Source organism: Monodelphis domestica, chromosome 8, assembly GCF_027887165.1.
Source record: "Monodelphis domestica isolate mMonDom1 chromosome 8, mMonDom1.pri, whole genome shotgun sequence".
Classification (NCBI taxonomy): domain Eukaryota; kingdom Metazoa; phylum Chordata; class Mammalia; order Didelphimorphia; family Didelphidae; genus Monodelphis; species Monodelphis domestica.
In genome coordinates, this window is record NC_077234.1 from 128,099,434 (window position 1) to 128,121,619 (window position 22,186).

The 22,186-nt window shown below is 34.5% G+C and overlaps 1 protein-coding gene across 18 annotated transcripts in view; it reads right to left on the reverse strand.

Annotated features, from left to right (window-relative positions):
* Positions 1 to 22,186, reverse strand: part of KLF12 (KLF transcription factor 12) — a 564,503-nt gene that overhangs the window by 339,184 nt on the left and 203,133 nt on the right. For 3 of the 18 annotated variants that reach the window (XM_056807741.1, XM_056807739.1, XM_056807740.1), the window contains exon 3: positions 21,048 to 21,200. The exons of the other annotated variants lie outside the window; for them this stretch is intronic. The gene's annotated coding sequence lies outside the window, so the exon portion shown is untranslated. The remainder of the gene's footprint in view (positions 1 to 21,047; positions 21,201 to 22,186) is intronic. 18 annotated transcript variants of the gene reach the window in all.

Genomic DNA, 22,186 nt, shown 5'->3' on the forward strand with positions numbered 1-22,186 from the left:
AATTTTTGTTTATCAAGGATCCTTTTCTGCATTCTAGTGAACCCTATCTTTCTCAGAGAGATGCTTACAAATGAATAAAATAAACAGCATTACAATGGAAACTAATTTTATTCAAGTATATATAAATAACATAGATAGTTTTAATATAATTATATATATATATATATATATATATAAATAAAACAAGTATGTGGCCCTGAGGTTAAAAACTCCTGCCCTAGTTTCACTGTAGCATTTTGTGTAACCTAAAATTGCATTAACTTTTTTGAGAACCATCATGAGACTCTTCATAAGCTCAATCAACCAAAACTCTAACCTTAAATTTAAAATTATTTCCTATCTAGCCATCATTCTTTTTAAATCAGTTATGGAATTTTCCATATACCTGTCTCAAATTTCATTAATTTGTTAGATTCAACCTAAAAATTTAGCCTATAGTGATATCTTTGGATTTTTACCCTGTAATACAATGTGTGAGCAATTTCTCCCAACTTGGTGTCTTCTGTACACTTAAAAAGATATCAACTATACTTTTCCAAGTTGGTAACAAAAATGTTGACTAGTATAATGTCAAGCACAGAATCCTGGATGTCTTTTTGGTATTTTTCTTTTTCTTCTGCCTCATGGTAAGAAAAAAAAAGAATCACATTTTAATTAATGAGTAATAATTTAGGAGGGTAGTATGAGCATTTTTCCATTGCTTAGTTAGTATAATGAAATGTATCCCTGCCTAAGTACCAGACAGGTTGAGACCATTACTCTTGACTGTTACTTTAATTGGGACATCAAGTGATGTACTGGTTAAAAACAATGCTAGAAAAGTTTGCTTGTTTGTTTTACATTGGGAGAGGCAAGAAGAGAAGCAATTAGCTAAAACTCTCCCAGCATTCCCCTCCAAAAAACATTAAAATTACATCTCAAATTGAATTCTGGAGTGACAAAGCCGTCAAACGGTTGAAGTAATATCTCTTGACCCAGCCATAGTACTGCTGGGTTTTGTAAAAATGGAGATTTGAACCCCAGACTTCAATCCCCAGAAGTCCTTGGCAGTTCCCAGAATTGCCTATAATATCACAAAAATCGCCACCAGGGCTGAGAACAAAATTTGTATTTAAACTGACTGTACCACCTACTTGGGCTCTCTCTATGTTTCCACTTCTAAGGACATGCGTATAGCAGGCAAGATGTAGCAAGTAGGTTGCACATGCTTTCTTATTTTGTATTTCTTTATTTCTTAATTCTAGTAATCTTTAATAAATCTCTAAAATTATAATACTTTAAGTAGAGAAACTAAATTTATTTTTTACAGTTTGTACCCCAAAGAGATAATAAGGAAAAAGACATGTACAAGAATACTCATAGCTGCACTCTTTGTGGTGGCAAAAAACTGGAAAATGAGGGGATGCCCTTCAATTGGGGAATGGCTAAACAAGTTGTGGTACATGTTGGTGATGGAATACTATTGTGCTAAAGGAATAATAAAGTGGAAGAATTCCATGGGGTCTGGAACAACCTCCAGGAATCGATGCAGAGTGAAAGGAGTAGAAGCAGGAGAACATTGTACACAGAGACTGATACACTGTGGTACAACTGAATGTAATGGACTTCACCATTAGTGTCAATGCAATGTCCCTGAACATTCTGCAGGGATCTAGGAGAAAAAAAAAACTATCCACATGCAGTGGAAAAACTGTGGGAGTAAAAACACCGAGGAACGGCAACTGCTTGACTAAAGGGGCCAAAGGGATATGATTGGGGATGTAGACTCTAAATGAACATCCTATTGAAAATACCAATAACATGGAAATGGGTTCTGATCAAGAACACATGTGATACCAAGTGGAATCGCGCACCGGCTTTGGGAGGGGTGGCGGGAGGGGAGGGAGGAAAAGAAAATTATTTTTGTATCCAAGAAATGATGTTTGAAATTGACCAAATAAAAATAATGTTAAAAAATGTTTAGGTAAGATAAATTTTTTCTGCCCAAGACAACTTACAAGGTCATCATTGTGATAGATATGTCAGTCCAGAATTCAGTAAATGTGACATCAATATCAGCAACAAGCCTTAGAGTGATTTACAAAACTGGTAGCAATAGCTTCCAGGGCTCTCAGCATAGAAATAATGATTCGATCAGCCTACTGGTCAGAATAGATTATGAGGGGCCCTTTTTGGGCCTTGCTGAAGGACAATGGTGAATTTTCTATAAACATGGTGAAAAAGAAGACTAGTGCTTATGGCCACAGGAAATCAGGGATCCTAGTCATGGTTCCAAGTCAAAGAAGAGCAACACTGCTAAGGCTTCAAATAACAACAGACTTGGTCACAGTTTCAAGGCCAATAAAAAGTTGGACTTACAACTGAAAGGGAGGAAGAACCCTTCCTAGACCAGAGGCCAGGAGAGCAGTATCCTTACCTTTCTTTCAATCATACTGTTAAAGTGGATTTCTTAGGGGAAAGAACAAGAACAAAACACATAAATAATCAGGTTTATTTTGGGGAACATTGAGAGGAAAAGAGGGTAAAATGGTAAGGAAATTATTATTATTATTAATCCCCAAACCTAATTCCTATAAATCTATTTTAATAACTAACTTATCTATGCTGAATACATTGTTAACCCAAACGAAATCTCACAAATGGAGTCCAGTATACAAATGGAGTCCAGTATATGTGCCAAAGTCTTCAGAAGAAAATGTTCAAAGAAGGTCCAGTAGAGAAGTAGTTCTTTAGTCCTCTCTTCAGCTGCCAGCAGCCAGTCCAAGCAGGATCCCTCTCACTCAAACTGGTAATTCCCAAAGGCCAGAAACCTGGTAGACAGATGGAAAAACCCCCAATCTCCAAAACCATCTTCAGGAGAGAGTTTTTCTTCATTTGGAACCTTGGAATCTTCACCCAGATCATGACCAAGGCTCCCATGTGATTCTCCATCACATGTCCCTGTCAATCACTTGGAAGTTCACAATGCAAAGTCCTTTTGCATTCTTCCTTTTCCTATTACAATACCACCTTAGAAACACTAAAAATGAACAGTACCTCAGAACTAACTCTGAAATTAGCCACACAAAAACCCTAAAGCTTAGGACGGTGCTCCCTCCACCCTGGAATTATATTCTAACTTTAACATGAAGTTAAACACCAAAAAATAGGTCATAAAAATGAGCAAAAGAATAAGCCAAAAAAAAAAGCCAACTAGCCATAAAAATGTACTATGGTGACAGATAATATCAAGACACTAACTCATAGAAGACATTAATCTCTAAAACAGCTACAAAGGCTAAAAGGAAAAATGTAAACTGGGCACAGCCCCAAGAATTCCTAGAAGACTTTAAAATGGATATTCAAAATCAAATAAAAGAGGGAGAAGAAAAGGGGAAAATAAATGAGAGTAAATGCAAGAAAATTATGAAGAGAGTCAGTGTTTTTCCAATAAGATCAAAGATGAAGCAATTGATGCCATTATTAACACTATTATTCAATATTATAAAATGCTAGCTATTGTAATAAGATGAGAAGAAATTGAAAGAATAAAAGCAGGCAATAAAGAAACAAAACTATCATTCTTTGCAGATGATAAGATGGTATATTTAAAACACCCTGCAGATGAAAAGATAGTATATTTAGAGAACTGGAGAGAATCAACTAAAAACTACTTTAAAAAATCAGTATTGGGAGGCAGAGTCAAGATGGAGTTGTAGAAGCAGCAAAACTTCAGACCTCAGAAAACCCTTCCTTTCCAATTATAAGCTAAATTCTCCTAGGGGACTGAAAATCAAACCTAACAACAAGACAGAGCCAAGGAACCCTCCTAATGGACTTTACCTAAAAAGTACACCCCCCAAAAGCTAGAATTTGAGAACACTGGGGTATAAGGGGAAGGAAAAAGGAACATCCCAGGACTCCTCCCCCACCTAGAGCTCTAAGCCTCCAGCAGCAGTTGGAACCTCTGAGCGAGCAAAGGCACTGGTCTGCAGGGAGTACCTTGCAGGCAAAGCTGTGCCAGGCTCAGAGCATCGAACACAGGAGGAGGGGAAGGAATTAGAGAATGAGCACAGAGAAGGCAGCCTAGTTGCAGCAGTGGTGACCCTCCATATTGGTCCCCCCGTTTAGAAGATTTTGACCTCAGGATACATCCAGTCCAACACAGTTGGAATTAATCCCATCAAAAGTCTTCAGAGGGCAAGGAAGCTCAAGCTCCAACACCCCTACACCACAGACTGTATTGAGAGATTTAGTGACAAAACTCAAAGGGTGAAGGCAGAAAGAAAAGCCCAAAACCACAAAAAAAAAAATGAGAGGAGCAAGAGCTCAGGCAACATCAGGGAGTAAAGAAGGGATAAATATGAGCAACCAACAGAAAAAGAAAAAAAGAAATTACAATCAACAGCTTCAATACAGGCAATGAACAAAGAGCAAAAGTAACAGAGAAGGATGAGGGAACTCCAAGCAAAAAAAACGAAAACCCAGCGAATTGTATACAGACTCTGGAAGAATTCAAAATAAAATTCAAAACACAATTTAGAAAAGCTGAAAACAACTTTAAAAGCAAAATAAGTCATCTGGAAACAGAAAACAGTATCTTGAGAGTCAAAATTAATCAGCTTGAAAATGAGGTAAAGGAGATGAAAGAGGAGGCAAAGAAGATGAAAGATGACCTCCATAGAAAATTAAACCAGAAGTAAAAGGATGACCAAAAATCTAGGGATGAAATCCAGTCTTTAAGAACCAGAATACAACAATTAGATGCAAGTGACTTCACAAGGCAGCAGGACACTATAAAACAAAATCAAAAGAATGAAAAAATTGAGGAAAATATGAAGCATCTCATTCACAAAACAGAAGATTTAGAAAATCATTCCAGGAGACAAGAATCATTGGTCTACCAGAAAACCATGAAAAAGAAAAAGCCTGGACATCCTCCTACAGAAAATTATCCAAGAAAACTGCCCCGATATTCTAGAACAAGAGGGAAAAGTGGAGATTGAAAGAATCCACAGATCACCTCCTGTATGTAATCCCCAACTGACAACACTCAGGAATGTTACAGCCAAATTCAAGAACTATCAGACCAAGTAAAAAATATTAAAAGTTGCTAAGAAGTCATTCAGATACCATGGAACCACAGGGAAAATAACACCGCATCTGGCTGCATCTACACTGAAGAACTGAAAGACATGGAATATGGTATTCCAGAAAGCAAGGGAACTAGTACTATAATCAAGAATCAACTACCCAGCAAAACTGACTATATTCTTACAGGGAAAATTATGGTCATTTAAAAAAATAGAAGAATTCAAAGCATTTGTAAAGTAAAGACCAGACCTGAACAGAAAATTTGATGCCCAAGTACAGAACTCAAAAGAATCATCAAAGGGTAATTAAAAAAAGACGGAAAAAAGAAAAACAAAACAAACAAAAAAAACCTTTTTTTAAGAGATCCAAAAAGTTAAAATGTTATTTATTCCTATAAGAAAAGAGGTCATTGGTAACTCTTAAAAATTATTATCACCTGGGCAGCCAGAAGAATTACACTTAGAGGGAACAGTGACAAACTGTATAGGATGAAATGATAAGACATAAATATGCATATAGATATATGTATGCAAAAATACATATATATAATATGTACATATATATACACAACTAGAGCTTAAAAAAGAGATTAATACCTAAAGAAATTTGAAAAGAAACAAAAGGGGTAAATTTATATATCACAAAGAAGCTCATGGTGGGAGGGGGGAGAACATCAATACACTGGAAGAATAAAGAGGTTGGAGATGTGAAATACTTAACTCTCATGTGCACTAAAATTGACCCAAAGAGGGAAGAACAATCCAATCCATTGGGGCAGAGAATTGATTTGCACCCTATAGGGTAGTAGGGTAACAAACGGAGTGGTGAGCAGGAAAGCAGTACAAGAGAGGGAGAGGGTTAGGGGGGTAGTTTAAAAAGACTGTAAAAATCAGTATCTTCAGTAGTTACAGGATATAAAATAAACCCCCATAAATTATCAGCATTTCTATGTATTATCAACAAAGTCCAGCAAGAAGAAACAGAGAGAAATTATATTTGGAAAAATTTTAGACAATACAAAATATTTGGGAATTTATCTACCAAGACAAGTAAATGACAACCATACTGCCAATACTTTTCAGCAAATAAAAAAAGATCAAAACAATTAGAAAATTATCAATTGCTCACAGGTAGGTCAAGCCAATATAATAAAAATGATAATTCTACCTAAATTAATTTTATTTGTTCAGGGTCATACCAATAAAGGTACCAAAACTTATTTTATGGAATTAGAAAAAATATGGAAGAACTAAAAGTTGAGAATATCAAGAGACTAAATAAAAAAAAATTGAAAGAAGGTAGTCCAGCAGTACCAGATCTCAAATTGTATTATAAAGTGGTAATCATGAAAACAATCTGGTACTTGCTAAGAAAGTGACTGGTGGATCAAGGGAATAAATTAAGTAGGCAATATACAGTACAAAATAACCACTGAAATCTAGTGTTTGATAAATACAAAAATCCAAGCTTTAAGGGCAAGGGCTCAGTATCTGAGCTGATTTATGATGAAAAATGCTGTTCACATTCAGAGAAAGAACTGATGGAGAATAAATGCAAATGCTGAAGCATATTTTTTCACTTTATTTTCTTGCTTTTTTGATAACACAATTAATATAGAATGTTTTTCATGATTTAACATATATATTTGATATCATGTTTCTTGCCTTCACATTGGGTGGGGCAAAGGATTGAAGGAGGTTAAGAATATAGAACAGAAAATTTCTTTTTTAATAAAGTTAAAAATAAAGTTTGAATGTTAAAAAGATGTTAAAAAAAGATGTTAAAAAGAATGTTAATAAGTATACTATAGGTAACTATATATTTTATTTTAATCAATATAAAAATATTTTTCAAAAATTTCATAACTTTTTAGAAAATATCCTCTAAAATATCAATATCTAATTAACATTTATCTGCTCTAATAATTCTATATTTTTATAAATTAACTTATTTTATCTGCTATTATAGCCTATAGATTTATACTTTGGTTATCATTCTAGGAATATAGAGCACTTTTGGTGTCAGTGTAATAAAATTCAGGAAAAATTGGAACTCAAATGAAGAAACTAGAAAACTAAAGTGATGAAGCAACAAAAAAAATATGGGTCTTTAAGTATTTTTGAACATGCTTACACCAGATAATGCTTTTTTCTTATTTCATATTATGCCTGCTACCTGGTATATCAAAACAAGGTTTTTGTTTTTCATTTAAAATCAACTTTTCCTATTCATTTAGAATGAAAATTTACAATGATTAACATAAAAAAAATTAAGGGTTTTTTATCTTTTTTTTAATTGTTCAGTCTGTTAATTGTTTCTGACTCTTCATTACCTAAACTGGGAATTTTCTTGGAGAAGATACCAGAGTGTTTGGCCATTTCATTTTACAGATGAAGAACTGAGGCAAACAGTTAAGTGACATGCCCAGGGTTACCCAAGTATTAGGTATCTGAAGCCAAAGTTGAACTCAAAAAGATGAGTTGTCCTGACTCCAAGCCTGGCACTCAATCCACAGTGCCACCTATGTGCTCTGAAATTATTATGACATCTCTAAATTATGAATACTCAATTTTTGCCCTTTTTCGGATCAAACTTCCCTCAGACTCTTAATTATTATGGGCCACAAACTCCTTTTATGCAACAGTATAGGAAAATATTGTTCATGAGAATTCCTAGAAAGTTATACTGAAAGAAAACTGCCTTCCAATAAACAATTCCTTTTTGGCAGAAATTAAAATATTGGCTGTTCCAAGTTCAACCACAAATTCCATTTTCTATTAAAAAATGAAAAATGGATGTTTTGTAGAAAATTACCAAGCCAAAAGAAAGAAAAAAATCTGGACAACTCATGCATGCATTTCTTTGTGATACTGTGGAATCAAAACAATGGCTTGATCTGAAAATGACTACTATCATTTAATATGATTACCAAAAATATATTAAGAAAGAGACAGTTTTATACCCTACTTTGGAATCCAAGAATTCCTACTACTCCCACTTTTATTTTATTTTCCCAAATATAATTTTCACAGATGCTTAAACTGTTACTCTATTATTATAGGATTTTAACTATAATGTCATGATCAAGAAAAGATATGATCAGTATAAAACGGGCAATATATACTTCTGGGTACTTAATCATTCTCTACTGGCAGTAAATAAAATGACCTCCAACTGTTCTCCTTAAGAATATGAGTCTCTCTTCTTTGCAGAAGTGAGGGACCATAAATGCAGAGCATTTTGTGTATAATGTCAAATGTGTTTGACACATTTGTTAGTTTTGCTGAGTTTTTTGCCTTTCTTTTAATTCTTGATTGTACAGGTTAATTCTTTGGTAAATGGAGGAGAAATAAAATGGGGAAGATGGATGGTGCTGAAACAAAAGATATAAATAATGTTCCTTTAAAAAATAAAACAAGTCCTCCACCAGAGAGGAACTAATGAAATTTGAATGCAGATTGAAGTATGCTCTTCTTTACTTTATATCCTCCATGAAGTTTTTTCTAGTGGATGTCAAGGGTGGGCATTTTTTTTTTACTAAAATAGTTTAACAAAAGGCATTTTAAGAATACATATGCTTCTGAGTTTGTGATTTGCATTTCAAAAGAACAATGTCCAATGAAAGAGACTAATACAAGTCTCATACAACCTCACTTAAATCATTTAAACTCTCTGGGCCTCAATTTCCCCATCTATAAAATAAGGAAACTATACTTTCCTTCCAGCTGAGTCCTTCAATTTAATCAAATTAATTGGAGGTTTCTGAGTTATTATTGCTTTCCTAAGCATGAGGTTGTGTTGCATTTCTCACTTTCTTTTTATACTTTTATGTGGAAATTCTTTAATGACTGGAGCAAGTTATTAAATCACAGAATGAGAGGCTTCTATTTATCTTTACTTCTCTGCTAATAGGATAATAAATCAGTTTTTGTAAACACTTCTGGAAATGTGACTGCCATCATTTATTTGTTTTACTAAAAGAAATTTTACAAAATAATTTACTTTTTATGTATGTGAAAGTCAAGATAATTCCATTTTTAAAAGATAAATTGGATCAATATTTAATATGAAGCAAAAATCAGCAATGTGAAGATTATCTACTTTATCTCCTAGATATCATGACACCCAAAAAACAAGTCATCAAATATGAATTGAAATGTTAATAAATTTACCCAAAAAGTCATCATGTGACATGAACTGATGCATTTAAATTTCTTTAATCATTTAATAGATAATTTATATTAAATAATTTTATTAAATAATTAAAAAATTATATTAAATAAATTAAATAAATGATTAAATAATCATTTAATTTTTAATAGAAAAAAATTAGAAGTTCTTAGATACCATAAGGTGGCTCACTCAATAAGAATATGATGTGTGTGCATATATGTACATATAAATATATATAGATAGATATATATATATATTTAGTTCAAAACAACTAGGAGATCATGGCTTTCTACTATATATGAAAGTAGTGACTAAGAACTTTCAGAAGAAAAAAAATAACTTAACATGTAGCAGTTTCAGAGAAGCAACTCCTTGGATCTAGACTTAATTCCTGTCATTTCTTCCTGCTATTATTAAAAGATTTGAATATGAACCTATGATATCTCAAGAGCACATGAAAGATAATTAGCAATAATAGTATATGCTACATTATATACCCAATCAATCACACATACCCTGTTCCGTTGTGGCCAGAGAAGACTAGAGAATGACATTTAGTTTGTAATTCGAGTAGACCTGGAAAATAGTGGTGTCCTCTTCAGAAATAAGAGAGTTAGAAAGAAAGGAGGGTTTCTGTTTTGGTTATGTTGAATTTAAGATGTCTATAGGATACACTATGTGAGAAGTCTAATACAGCAGTTGGTAATGGAAGACTAGAGAGGTCAGGGGAACAGCTAGGTGGTTCAGTGAATAGAGAGCTAAGCCCATAGTCAGTAGGTCCTGGATTCAAATCTAGCTTCAGACACTTCCTAACTGCATGACCCTGGGCAAGTCACTTGATTCCCCTCTTCCTATCCCTTATGGCCCTTCTGTCATGGAATGGATACGTAGTTATCAATTCTAAGACTGACAGTAAGAATTTGAAGTTTTTTGTTATTTAAAAGAGTAAAGATCAGTAAAGCATGTAGAGTTGGATAAAAAGACAAAAAAGAATGACCATGGAATATATGGGTGCTGATAAAATCACTCAGAGGGAAAGTAGAAGAGAAGCAGGTTATAATTCAAATCCTTAAAGGACACAAAGGTTAGTAGGTAAGATGTGGACCAAGATTCAACAAAGGAGTTACTGTTCCCCTCCATAATGTCAAGATTTGAAATTACTCTACCTGACCAAAACCTTCTAGTCTACTATCTCCCTCTGTGCCACAATTTTTCACAAACTATTCTTCCTCCAAGTAGTAAATTCTAGTCACTTCCAGGCAAGGAGACCCTCTGGCCTATGAACATTGCTCTGACTTCAGCCATTGGTTGTTTTTTTTTTCCTCCTTTACCTTGACACTATGGTTAACTGGTTCAGCATAACCCTTTACTCTACCACTGAAAATTTATTAGTTCCCTTATCCTTATCAGCCTTTCTAAATCAAACCTAAATTACCAATACAATGTGCTTTCTTAACTTCTAATGAGTTCTGTTAAATGCAACTGGAGGAATCATACTATAATGATAACTATGCTCACTAAAAATTTACATTTTTGAATCTCAACTCTTAGCCCTGACTGCTACAAGTCAATCATCACTTTTCCATGAATATCTTGTTATTCTAATATGTATAGTGTCTCCCAGATTTTTCTTCTCACTTTTCTATGAATAATTTATTACAATATCCATAGCATCACCAAAATTTTTCTTCTTTCTTCAAGCCAACTGCATCAACTTTTTCCTCTTCCTTATCTGAAAAGGACCTCACTTTGTAAATTGCTGAGAAAATCTTGGCATTATCTTTTACTCGTCAATCTCATTCACCCTACATATCCAGTAAGTTGATAAATTTTGCCATTTTTATTGCAAAAACTCTTAAATCTGATGTTTTCTTCTCTGCTTATTCAGAACTATAAGCTTAGTTGAAGCTGCCATTATCCATCTTGCTGGATGATTGCATCCTCTTCTTTGGTTTCTTTCCCCCAAATCTCTCTTTTCTACAATACATCCTATAATCTAATGTCAAAGTAATTTTCCTTGAATGCAGATCTGAAAATGTCACTCAGCTACTCAATAAACTCCAGTGGCTGCCCATTGCCTTAAGGGTAATTGCTTTAGTTTTTAAAGACATTCGCAATCTGAATCCAATCTCTTTCTAGTCTCCATGGACATTATTCTCCCTACCCCACTCTGAAATCCAAGTAAAATTGGTCTTTTCATCATTCTTCATGTTGGTACTGACCATCCACCATGCTTGAAATACACTCATTTTTCACCTCCACCTCATAGAAGCCTCTCTTCCTTCAAGATATTGTTCAAGTATCATGTTTTAAATGAAACCTTTCCAGATTCCCCAAAATGTAAGTACCCTTTCCCTCAAACTACCCTTTAGTTAACTATTTTATATTTATTTTATTTATGATTCTGGATACATGTACTGTTGTCTTTCCCATATGCCCCAAAGTAATTTCCATGTTAGCAACTGTTTGCTTTTTATCTAACCTGATTTTAGCACAGTATCTGACATACAATGTACAATTCATAAATGTTTGTGGACTGAAAACTGAGGCCACCTTTCATAAGTTCCCTCTTCCTTCCAACTTTATAGCTATGATTCCTTCAATGCCATTTCCCAATGTATCTTATTCCACTTAGTAGAATAAGAGGTGGACATGCCCTTTTCTAAGGCCAATCCTCATGTTTAGGCCCTTAATCTTTTCATCTCTTGTCTCCTCAAAAAGTATTTTCCATCTTCTAATTGGTTTCTAATTTTCATACTCTTTATTCACAGATTCTTTCTTGTTATTCATACACAACCCCAGAACTTGCAATTTAAAAAAAAGGAAAAACAAAAATGTCTTCCTTTGATCCTACCACTCTCTCCTGAAGAGTTAAATTACCAACAGACATATAAAGTAGACACAATGTTTCACTTTATCATAGTGAAGGAAATTAGAAACCCTATCAGTAAAATGAACTTAAGACTGTTTAGGCCCAAAGACTTATTGCAACATTTTTCTTTGATAGTCTATCCAATTGTTGGCTACACTGTACCCATGCAAACCTATACAAATGTGTTTTTCATGGTAAAAGAGAATTGCAAATTCCACACTTCTTCCTTAAACAAAATACACTAAGAAATAGAGATGGTAATCATGTACACTTAATGCTCTACATTGTTGTTATTGTTCAGTGGAGTCTGACTCTTCCTAACCCCATTTCTAGTTTTCTTGGCAAAGATACTGGAGTGTTTTACCATTCGCTACTCTAACTCATTCTAACTGAGGTAAACAGGGTTAAATGACTTGCCTTAGGTCACCCAGCTAAGTGTCTGAAGCCAGATTTAAATTTGGGTAGATGAGTCTTTCTGACTTAAGGTCCAGCACTCTATCCACTGTGCCACCTGGCTTCAGTGTTCTACATACTGATCATTTAAATAAGAAACCAAAAGCAGGGACCATTGACCACACAGCCTACAGGCAGGGTCTATTACGTTATAGCAGCTGTTCTTATGTAAAGGGTCCCAAAAGTCACAGGCAATTTTAAGCTATTAAAGGGTAGACTTTTGAGACACTGCATTAAGAGTTGACAGTTAGTTGGGACTGGCTCTTCTAAATTCATAGCTTCTTAACTGTCTGTGTTCAAAAGGAACAATCCAATATTTGATCGTTCTATGCCAAGCTTATGTTTGTTGGTTGCTATGGTTTCTTTAGAAGTGATAGTTAGATACATTTTTGGAGATGTGATCCAATACTGCCATTAAATAATTTATTCTACTCGACCCTACAGTGATTTCTCCCTTTTCAGAACTCAACAAATGTATTGTTACTGTAAAATGTATTATTGCATGATGATATAATGCTTGATATTTTCCCCTATTTCATATAATAATCCTTATCTCACCAACAAGACTATGAGCTCTTCAATAACAAAGACCATGGCTTAGAGTCACAACAATACTTGTAGACTATTATGAGATGAAATTTAATATAGATAGAAGGCAGCATGGAATAATGGATAAAACATCAGAGGCAGGAAGTCCCGGGTTTAAGTCTTGCCCCTGAACAACTAGTTACAGGACCAGGGCTGTAGTCAGTAAGCAGTGTTCTAGTGTTCCAAGAAACCCTAACCCTCTAAATTACAAGGAATATGATAACCTGCATGGCTAACAGGAGCTTCCTCCCCAGAGAGTCCCCGATCCTAATAAAATCACAGTTCTATTTCCTGTTTTTATTCTTCTGAATAAAAGTAATGTCCCATATGAAATTTCAAATCATATCCAAGAAAAAGAAGTAGAAAATATGGCTAGACACCTAGGCAAGTTCAAGAAACATCAGCAGGACAATATGACAGCCATAGACTAAATGTGATCTTCAACTATAGGGATATAGATATGAGAGATGATAAATCCTTTTATAGGTATTCTGCTCTGATTGGGCATTTTTAGATTAGTGTGTTCAATTCTGTGGTTCTATTTTGAGAAAGAGAGTAACAAACCAAACTACAACTAGGATAACTATAGTAGGGATGCAGAAAAACAATGTCTGAGAGGTAAAATGGTCTGAGTGCAAATCCCTCCTCTGCTGTTTTGTTAGTTATGAGAATCTGGTTATGTATGCTTCAGGTGTCTCATCTTTAAAAGGGCGGGGGTGTTGGACTAAACCTCTACTAGTATCATTTTTTTCATATTGTTAAGTTCAATGCAGTGACCCACCATAATTCTCAAAGGCTAATTATGAAAAAATGTAATACCTCTGAGATAGAGATGATGGGCTAAATATGTATAATAAATGGATATTTTTGGACATGTTCAGTGTGGGAATTTGCTTTGCTTGATTATGTATATTGATCACAAAGGTGTTTTATTTTTCCTTTTCCTTCCCACGGTGAGAGGGTTGGATGGAGAAAATAAATCCATGTTAATTGAAAATTGTTTTAATTAAATTAATTTTTTTTTACAAAATCCTATTATTCTGCCATTTTTTATCTTATTTGGTGTGTAGATTATTAATGGTCCTACTAAGAAATTATTTAAGGGGGAGAGGGGAGCCAGCAGAGTATCTCCTGTTAATTTTATTGTTTTCTAATCCATCTTATTTCCCACTAGATTGTGAAGCTTGAGATCAAATACAGAATCTAAGAATAATATCCTAAATCCTACTGCATACTGTAGATGGTTTATTACTCATGATATAATACTAAGATATTGCCACCAGGCCTTAAAACTGATACCAAATTGGTGTCAAACTATTTGGCAATATCTCAAACATTTTGTGGGTTATCTGAATCTAATCTTCTAAGTAATCAATGTGTCTATGTTTGGACAGTGGGATGCCCATTAACAATTCAGATTCCGTTTTTAGCCCTAGTCTGTCAATCAAGTATTCTCCATGTTTAAAGATGATTTCTTCAATTAGTGTCAAATGGAAAAATGTGGTTCTGGGTGGCCAGAGAGTTTTGTATGCTTGGATCAAAGTGCTGGAAGTAGAGAGGGAAAAGTGAACCTTGCATAATACCTCTGGAATAGTAAGAATCATTCTGAATCAAAACAGGTCCAGGAAATGGAGTTAGCTTCTTCTACTTCCCAGTATGTGCCAATCAGCTCTGTATTGGTGCATTGTAGCACTCTCTAGTCTCCTGCCCCCCTCAAAGAGGCACCAGAATATTGTATAACCTGGCAGCTGGCCTGTGGAAATGTGGAAACATTTTAGAAACATTAGCCAACAGAACACATGCTGGCAGCTGAAGCAAATGTTTAGGCTCTTAGGATGCACCCAAATAAAACGTTTGTGTGTTGAAACAAATGTTTTATTTGGAAACCATTTCCCAGTGCAGATGCTGTCAAAAGCTCCCATTTCCAGAGGGTTAAATTGAGGGCTAGAATCAGCAGAAGGATGAATAATTCGAATTTCCCTATAAGACACAAATTGAACAAACAGCAAAAGATTTATTTAGATACAATTGAGGGCAGGCATTAAGGGAACAGAAAGTCAGAATTAGGAGGACAAAAAGTTGCATTTTAAAAATATTTGTTAAGTGTTAAATTGTTAAGCCTATGAACCAACCCCCCCCACCCCCCATCCCAGTATCTCACTAGGGAAACTGGCAAATGATGCTAATAAAGTATATAGTTAGTGTATCATTAAAAACAGATGCACTAAAGGAAAAAATAGAAATTATAAATTAACCCCACACACTGCCACCAGTGGCCAGGCAGTTTTAATATACGATCCATCAAAAAACTATTTGAGAATTTTTCTATGGAGTTATATAAATTCCAGAGAAGACAGAATGCAATCCAAAATCATGCCTATTTAAACAATATATACTTACTGAAACACCAAATGTCAGCTAGTCTCTAACAAGCTGCCAAATTCTAACATAGCCATTATAATCGACTGTATGAATTGAAAGTCTGTGGTCCTTATTCCAATAGAAAGCACACATTATTTCCCTGGAATACATCACCTTTATTCATTTGTAAAGCAGTATTCATCATAATACTTTTTCTACATATAAATAGCTGACAAGATCACAGATTTCAAGTCTTTTTTGTTGTTCCTTGATTTAAAAATACATCAGACTTTTCTCTAGAGATTTAGGCAGCTGCCCTAATCAAAAGTAGGCAAAAGAATTAAATCATTCATTCTTAAATGGATTTTGTGGATATGCTACTCATGACACTGAGAGTTCCACATACATGCTATCTTGTCTTGCCCCTACACAGAGTTAATAGGATCTACTTGTTCTGGATTAGGTATGTGGTTCAGTCCAACATCTAGTCTTACAGGTTCCTTTCTAACAAAATGGTTCTTTATTAATCAAATCAAAAAGTGGTTTTGGTGTGCCATAAACAGAGACAAAATATGCTTAAGCAAATGATTTGAAAATCATTGTTACAAAGTCAAAAAATCTGTGAATGTAAAGAGCATAAGATTCCTACAGCAAAAACATATACTCATATTTTGCATGTTATATACAGTAATTGAAAAAATGAATATTATCTTATCACATTAGAAATACCTTTATTACTAAAAATATCTGTTCTGGCCCATCAAGCATTGAACCACCAAAGTTCGAGAGAAATGAGATAAACTTTTGATGTAATTCTGACATATTACCATCATAACAGCAGATAGTTATTATCCGAGTACATATGTGTCACATCCATTTTCTTCTTTTCTTAAAGCTCTCAGTTAGTTTACTTAAAATTAACCAAGAATTAGGCTACAAAAGAATATTAGAAAAATCATTTACTGTGATCAAGTTAAACTCATACTATGAATACCAGGCTGGTTCAACAAAAGAAAGATTATAAGTATAGAAATCATGTTAATAATAAAATCAACCAAATGGTGATTACATTAATAGATGCAGATAATATCCAATGCTGATTTTTATTAAAAATTCTAGAAATGTGTTTTTTTAAAACTCTGGGCCTTTCCTTAATACTTATCAAGATTCAAGAGCAAACATTATATGAAATGGAGAGAAGTTAAAGGTCTTTCCAATAAGATCAGGGGTAAATTAAGGATGCCCATTATCATTACTAATGTTAAAATAATTCTAAGAAAGTCAGAGACAGCAATAGGAAAAAAGAAATTGAGGAAATAAACATAAGTAAAAAGGAACCAAAACTATCTTCTTTAAATATGCTGGTTTACTCTAAGAATCCTAAAATAACTGAAATAACTGCAGCATAAGTTAAATTTGTGTAAATCATCAGGATTTCTATATATAGGCAATAACACTGAACAGGAAAATGTTAAAAAGAAATATTCTATTCAAAATAACTACAGAAGCTGCAAATATATTTTTGGGTGTAATTGTTTTTATTCACCAAAAGAACTACATAGCTCTAACTATAAAATATTATTTGCAGAAATAAAGAAAATCTAAATAATTAAAAACATTGTTCATGTGGAGGTTAAATCAAGACAACCCCAGTTACAGTGTTTGCTATTCTGTGCTAAGGGAGGAGCAAGGTAGCACCATGGATAGAGTGATGAGCCTAAAGTCAGGAACACATTAACTCAAAACCAAACTCACAAACTATGTGACCCCAAGCAAGTCACTTAATCTCTGTTTGCTTGTTATCTTGACTGTAAAATGGGGATCAAAATAGGAATACAGTAAAACATTTTTAAGCTATCTAAATTTTTTATTCAATGTTCTACCAAACTCTGAAAATAATATCTTATAGACTAGGGAAATTGCATTAATGAATGCAATTCATGTAGAGGAACAAAAGGTCAATAATCTCAAGTATAATAATAATAAACTGGGAAAGAAAAGAGCATATCAATAATGATCTAAAACTCTACTTACAAAGCAGTAATCTTTAAAATGACTCGGTAGTGGAAAAGAGAGATCAATCACTGCAACAAATTAGGTCTACAATATACAGAAGCAAAGGTGGTACAGGTGAATAGAACACTGGGCCTGAAGTCAGGAAGACCTGAATTCAAATCCTGCCTTAGTCACTTGCTAGCTATGTGACCCTGGGCAAGTCATTTAATCCTATTGGCCAAGAATTAGAAAAAATTGAGGGGATGCTCATCACCTGGGAAATAGTGAAACAAGTTGTGGCTTATGCATGTGATGGATTACTATTGTGCTATGAGAAATGATGAGGATGAGGCAATGTTAGAAAAACATGGCAAGTCTTATATGAATTGATACAAAGTGAGTGAGAGGAACCAGGAGAGCACTGTACATAGTAAGAGTAATGGTGTAATGATGATTAGCTGTGAAACACAAGGCTACTTTGATTAATATAATAATCCAAGGTAATTCCAAAGGATTCATGATGCAAAAACATTATCCAGAGAGAGAGAGAGAGAGCTGATTAACTCAGAGTACAATCTGAAATAAATGTTAACACTTTACTGTGATAACATGGCTTATATGGAAAGATTTTGCTCAAATTCACATGTTACTGATATCATATTGCCTGCCTTCTCAGTGGGTGAGGGAGAGGTATGAGGGAGCGGGAGAAAATCTGGAACTCAGAATTTAAAAATAAAAGAATATGATAAATAAATAAAAATAAAAGAAAGGGAAAAAAGGTATACCGGTATGCTATGGGTGAAGTTGGGAATTTACTCACCCATTCATGAATGTAATTTGTAATTATACTTAGAAAATTAACAAAGTATATAAATGCTTTGACCTAAAAAAGTCACTATAAGGCCAATACTTCAAAGAAATCAAAGAAATAAGAAAATTATCTTCAACATAAAAAAATATTTTATAGCAGCTCTTTTTTTGTGGCAGCCCAAAATTGGAAACTAAGGAGCTTTTTTATTGGGGAAAAATTGTTGTATAGGAATGTAATGGCACAATATTATACCAATAAGAAATGATGAAATGGGGAACTACAGAGGAAACTCAAAAGACTTTTGCAAAATGATGCAAAGTGAAGTGAACAGAAATAGAAAATTTTATATGCTAACAGCATTATGGAGATAAACAACTTTGAAAGTCTTTCGAAGTCCGATAAGGTAATGAAAAACCACACTTCCAAAAGAATGAAGAACATGCCACTCACTCTTGACAGGGCGGTGATGGACTTAAATGCACAAAGAGAGGCATATATTTTCAGACATGGATACTGGGAGAATTTCTTTTGCTGGGCTAAGAACTTGTTAAGAGCTTTACCTTGTTTTTAAACTCGTCTAACATAGAGTAGAAGTACAGAGAGATTAATAAAAATATCTGCTAATTGAAAACATTAAATATGATAAATGAGTCTTAAAAGGAGATAGATTATCAACCTATTTGAGATAATTATTTTTAAAACATCGGTATAAATCCTAATCCACAGGAGAATTTTTTCTTTAAAGACTGTATTACCTTCATTCTGGAGTTTGAATATACAGTGACTACATATTACTGATGTCATTTTAATATATTTATGATTTTGACCACCAAGTCAAGATTCTTGCTTCCATTTAAAGTTGATGAGTTAGGTTTGTGTTTCCCTTCCAGGAAGTCAGCCTCAGATGGTATTAAAGGGCTTACTGCAGCAATCATGTCTATAGTGCAATAGCATCAACCAGACAAGAAACAAATATCTGGCAGATCAATATGAGGTGCCGGCCTTTCAGCAGAAAACTTGCCCTGAGGTGACCCATTCCTGGCCTTATTCACACAGAAGACATAATGAATCATCAGAAGCACATTGAAAATTGTGTATTTTTAGCCTGTGTGTATCTCACTTCTGAAAAAGGATTGTCCTCTTTTTATGAGACACATGGAAAGAAATTACTTTAAGATTCTAAACAGTTTTAAACTTGATTCCTTCATTTAAAAAAGTTCTCTCTTACCATACAATCAGCTTAAAATTAAATATTAAACATGATCTAGGTAGGAGTCTAAGAACAAGATAGAAATCATAAAAGAATAGAAAGTCACTTTTATTCTACAAAACAATATTTTTTTTAAACCCTTACATTCCACCTTGGAATCAATATTACATATTGATTCCATATTGATTCCAAGGTAGAAGAGTGGTAAGAGCTGGGCAATGGAGGTTAAGTCACTTGCCCAGGGTCAAACAGCTAGGAAGTGACTGAAGCCAGATTTAAACCCAGGACCTCCCATCTCTGGGCCTGGCTCTCAATCCACTAAGCCTCGTCCCTGGCCCCCAAAGCTAAATATTCTTTTTTTTTATTTTAAACATTATTTTATTTGGTCATTTCCAAACATTATTCACTGGAAACAAAGATCATTTTCTTTTCCTCCCCGCCCCCTATCCCACAACCACCTTTCCCTCTCCCATAGCCGACACACGATTCCACTGGTTATCACATGTGTTCTTGACTCGAACCCATTTCCCTGTTGTTGGTATTTGCATTAGAGTGTTCATTTAGAGTCTCTCCTCAGTCATATCCCCTCCACCCCTGTAGTGAGGCAATTGCTTTTCCTCGTTGTTTTTACTCCCACAGTTTATCCTCTGCTTGTGGATAGTATTTTTTAGATCCCTGCAGATTGTTCAGGGACATTGCATTGCCACTAATGGAGAAGTCCATCACCTTCGATTGTACCACAATGTATCAGTCTCTGTGTACAATGTTTTCCTGGTTCTGCTCCTTTCGCTCTGCATCACTTCCTAGAGGTTGTTCCAGTCTCCATGGAATTCCTCTACTTTATTATTCCTTTTATCTAAATATTCTTAAAGCAATCTACATCTAAGAGTAAAAGAGAGATTTACCTGGAATCACATAATTCAGACAACCTGTTCATTCCACATAGGTTGAGTCTCTGAGCAAAGAAAATTTCTAAGATCCCTCCACATTCTTTCTTGTAGGTGCAAATACTGATTTTGCTTGGTGGGCAGAATCTCAGAACTGGCATTAGGACACCTAGGTTTGTGGCTCACTTTTGATTTTGCTGCTGTATACTAATTGGTCACCTCGGCAGCAGAGTGGTTAGAGAACTGAGCCTGAAATCAGTATGCCCTATATTCAAATCCAACATCAGATGATTGATTATGAGTTATGTGTCCCTAGGCCAGTGATGGCGAACTTTTAGAGACTGAGTGCCCAAACTGTAACCCTCACACCTCATGGGAATCCCCACAAACACATACACACACCTTTCCCCAGGCAGGGAAGGGAGGAAGTGCTCCCACTGGGCTGCTGGCCAGAGGGGGCAGTGAAATGAGAAATGTCCTCAGGCACATGTGGAGAGGGACAGGGAACAGCCTCTCCAACATGTGTGCCATACATTCACCAACATGGCATATCCCTAGGCAAATCACTTAACCTCTATCTGCCTTTATTTCTCTAGCTATAAAAGGGGGAAAATAATATTGTACCTTCAAAGGTTGATATGAGGATCAAATGATATAATATATGTAAATAACTTAGCATAGTGCTTAGCACATAGTAGGTACTTCATAAATGCTTGTTACTTTCTCCTTCCCCTTCATAAGCAAGTCACTTCATCTCTCAGGATCTTAGTTCCACATCTGAAAAATGGATACAATAATACATTACCTGTCTCGTGTGGTTATTATTGGGAAAATATTCATCAAGCCTTAAAGTATTATGAAAATTTATATTATTAGTATTATATAGAACTTTACTGTACAGGTTACTTGTGCCACAATTAATGAAACAATGGTAACTGGGATTCCACTTAATTAATAAACATTGAAGTGCTATTATGTACATGCAATATACTCTGCTAGCTTCTGCTGATAGTGATAAAAACAAAAGAGTCTCTGCCTGCAAGGAACTTACATTCTCCTAGGAGTAATCAATGTGTTCAAAATAAGGTTTTAAATACAAAGTGTCTACAAGGAAATTTCAAGAAGGAAAGGGTGTTAATAACTAGGGACATAAGGAAAAATTGAATCTAGGAGATGGCACCAGAATCATATTTGAGAGAAGCTAGGAATTCTACAATCAGAAGGGAAGGAAAATTATATTCCATACAGGGGGACTATTTATTCAAAATACAGAGACAAGAAATATTCTTTCATGTATGTAGTATAGTGGGTACAGAATGACTGTGATAGACAGTTCACATTGATGAGTAATTTGAAGTAGTACTGGTAATGGAGAAAAGAATCAGATTGTGGAAGGATTTAAATGCCAAGTAGTAAGGAGTTTGCATTTTATCCTAGAGACTATGAAAAGCCATTAAACTTTTTTCTATGTGGGTAAGAAACACATGGCCTCTTTTCTATGAATATCAGTTTGGCAGCTATGTGGGAATAGATTAGAGGAAGAGATTCTTTCATTTGGGAAACTAATTAAATGAAATATTCCAATTGAAAAGTGGTAAGGGTCTGAATTTGAATAAATTGTATGATTTGAGAGAAAAAGATGAATGCAAGACTGACTGATCCATTGGTGTGTTAGAACCAGCTCATAAAGGTTGGCAAGAGATATTTGTTAAACAGGATTAAACATTATTAAATCAGGTTTTTGAAAGATTCTGTTGACTTCT